The sequence below is a fragment of the Microtus oregoni genome, unplaced genomic scaffold (genome assembly GCF_018167655.1).
Source record: "Microtus oregoni isolate MIOR12 unplaced genomic scaffold, Mior012 000059F_ref0000304, whole genome shotgun sequence".
Classification (NCBI taxonomy): domain Eukaryota; kingdom Metazoa; phylum Chordata; class Mammalia; order Rodentia; family Cricetidae; genus Microtus; species Microtus oregoni.
Window position 1 is genome coordinate 3859620 of NW_024543835.1, and position 3610 is coordinate 3863229.

At 43.7% G+C, this 3610-nt stretch overlaps 1 pseudogene; it reads left to right on the plus strand.

Moving 5' to 3' along the window:
* Nucleotides 1-951: 951 nt before the first annotated feature.
* Nucleotides 952-1817, plus strand: LOC121439054 (annotated as a pseudogene).
* The last annotated feature ends 1793 nt before the right edge of the window (nt 1818-3610 follow it).

A 3610-nucleotide genomic window follows, 5' to 3' on the forward strand; every position in this document is an offset into this window, starting at 1 on the left:
CAATTCCTTCAGTGTCATTCAGCCATTTGAGACTCTTCTGTTGAGAGTTCTCTATTTAGATCTTTAATTCATTTCTTAATTAGATTATTTGGTATGTTGATGTCTAGTTTCTTGAGTTCTTTATATATTTTGGAGATAAGTCCTCTGTCTGAACTGGGGTTGGTGAAGATCTTTTTTCTTTCAGTTGACTGCTATTTTGTCTTATTGACTGTGTCCTTTGCCTTACAGAACACGAGGAATTCCCAGGAATCTGCAAGGATGACCCAAGTTAAGACCCTAAGCAATAGTGGAGAGGGTTCCTGAACTGGCTTACCCCTATAATCAGATTGATGATTATCTTAATTGTCATCATAGAACCTTCATCCAGCAACTGATGGAACCAGATGCAGAGATTCATTGCTAAGCACCGGGTTGAGCTCCCAAAGTCCAACTGAAGAGAGGGAGGAATGATAATATGAGAAAAGAGGGTCAAGACCATGATGAGGACACCCACAGAAACAGCTTACCTGAGCTTGTGGGGGAGTTCACTGACTGGAATGACAGTGGGGGGGATGTATATAGACCAAAACTAGACCATCTGAATGTGGGTGACAGTTGTATAGCTGGGGCAGTCTATGGGGCCTCTGGCAGCCGGACCAGGATATATTCAAGCACTAGCTTGAATTGGAATTTTTGAGCACATTCTCTTTGGAGAGATACCTTGCTCAGCCTACATGTAAGGTGGAGGGCCTTGGTCCTGCCTCAAAGTGATATGCCAAACTTTGTTGACTCCCCATGGGAGGCCTCACCTTCTCTAAGTAAGACTGAGGGCAGGGTAGGGGAAAGGTGGGGAGAGTGGGAGGATGGGAGAGAGAGGTAACTGGGATTAGTACATAAAATAAACAGGATTTCTTTAAAAAATAAATAAAAAATATCAAAAAAGCTTCTTCTTCTTCTTCTCGAAAATACCAAATGGCGGATGACGCCGGGTGCAGAGGGAGGGCCCAGGATTAGGAGGCCGTGGCGACTTCCGCAGAGGATTCGGCAGCGGTCTGAGGGGCCGTGGCCATGGTCTAGGCCGTGGCCGAGGCCAAGGCCGAGGGGCTTGCGGAGGTAAAGCTGAAGACAAGGAGTGGATTCCTGTCACCAAGCTGAGCCACCTGGTTAAGGACATGAAAATCAAGTCCCTAGAGGAGATCTACCTGTTCTCCCTGCTCATTAAAGGAATCTGAGATTATTGACTTTTTCCTGGGAGCTTCCCTAAAGGATGAGGTTCTGAAGATCATGCCTGTGCAGAAGCAGACTAGGGCAGACCAGCAGACCAAGTTCAAGGCTTTCGTCGCTATTGGGGACTACAATGGTCACGTAGGTCTCAGTGTCAAGTGCTCCAAGGAGGTAGCCACTGCCATCCGAGATGCCATCATCTTGGCCAAGCTTTCCATTGTCCCTGTGTGGAGAGGCTACTGGGGGGACAAGATTGGCAAGCCCCACACTGTTCCTTGCAAAGTGACAGGTCGCTGTGGTTCTGTGCTGGTGCGTCTCATCCCTGCCCCCAGAGGCACTGGCATAGTTTCTGCTCCTGTGCCCAAGAAGCTACTGATGATGGCTGGCATTGATGACTGCTACACATCAGCCAGGGCTGTACTGCCACTCTGGGCAACTTTGCCAAGGCCACCTTTGATGCCATCTGTAAGACCTACAGCTACCTGACCCCAGACCTCTGGAAAGAGACTGTGTTCACCAAATCTCCTTATCAGGAATTCACTGACCATCTTGTGAAAACCCATGGCAGAGTCTCTGTTCAGAGGACCAAGGCTCCAGCTGTGGCCACCACATAAGGGTTTTTATAAGAGGAAAATAAAAGTGAATCACAGACTTGATTCACTTTTATTTTATATATATTTCATATATATATATATATATATATGAAAGAAAACCTTATGAATGTTAATACACTATATCAAAACCCAGGACAATCTCACCAATGGGTTTAGAGAGAATCCAGGGAATGGAGAGTACTGGTAATGTCTTTTGCTGAAAATAGGTGTTAGTCCCTTTAATGTGTCTGTTATTTTCAAATGCAATGTATACAATTTATAGCCTTTGTGTCTATAGCATATTTATAAACAGATTTTTTTTGTTATTTCTTTGAAAATTTGTTGGGGGAAGGGTTGCTTGTCTGTCCTGGCCACCCAGCCATGAAATAACCACTCAGAAAACCATATTATTTGCAATACTGTTTGGCCAATAGTGTAAGTGTATTTCTGGCTAAACTCATATCCTAAACTAACCCATCTCTATTATTCTGTATATTGCCACATGGCTGAGGCTTACCAGCTAAAATTTCAGCACATCTGTCTCTGGCAGTGGCTCCATGGCTTCTCCCTGACTCCACCCTTCTCTCTCCCAGCATTCAGCCTCGCTTTCCATGCCTAATCTGTGCATCACTACGAGGCAGATCCATGGCTTCTCCTAACTTTGCCTTTCTCCTCCCATGCTACAGGCCAAGCCAGTTTTCTTTATTCCTTAACCAATAAAATCAACACATAGACAGAAGGACCTCCCACACCAAAAAATCTTGTAAAAAGTGTGTTGACCTTCATCACCCCACACATTCAAGATACATCCCCTCTTACCCACTCAAATTTGTGTTCTCTTTATTGAAAAGCCCATCAAATCCGATTTATGCTGCTCACATATTCTTAGATGTTTATCTTTCCACTGAAGCATTTCAACTCACCAAGGGCTACACTTTGAAAGAACACAGAATGTCTGTCTCCAAGAACCTGTCAATTGCTGATAATTCTTTTGCTATGGGTGGAACTCCATGCTCACCCCCTCCTGCCATGCTTCGATTTAGTCTGCCTTAAACTTGCATAGGCCTTGTGGATGCTGTCATAACTGCTGTCCCTTCATATGCGCATTGACCCTAGTGTGTTCAAAAGATACTGTGTTCTTGTAGTCCTTTACCACATCTAGTTCTTACATTATTTCCACTCCTTCTTCCGCAACAATCCCTGATCCTTGCAAGGAGGGGTGTGATACAAATATTCCATTTAGGGCTAAACATTCTGCAGCGCCATACTCTACACCTTGTTCAGTTGTGAGTAGCTATGTTGATCACTATCGCCTGTAAATAGATGCTTCTCTGATGCATGTTGAGTAATGAGAGAGAGATCAATGGGTATAAGACAGATAACTCGAATTCAGTTTATTGTCATGTCCATTTAGCAGAATAATTATAGTAGGTTCTCCCCCCAATGATTACGATCCAGTCTAGTTTTAGGCTCTTAGCCTGAACATGGAGAAATGAAGGTAATATTGACCTAGGCTTTATATCTAATGGTTAAATAATGTTTAATGAAGGGGGATAACTATGTGAAAAATACCACAATGAAATCCATTATTCTGTATGTACACTTAAAAGGTTAATTCACATTTGCTTATTTGTTATGGTGGGGACAGAGCAGGAACACATGCCATGCCATAGGTGTGGAGGTAGAAGAGAACATTTGGATGTCAAGTCTCTCTTACATCATGTGGGTTTCTGGGATCCAATTCAGGTCGTCAGCTTGGTGGAAAGTGCCTTTACCAGCTAAGCCCTAGTCTCCAAAATAAATTATAAAAATGG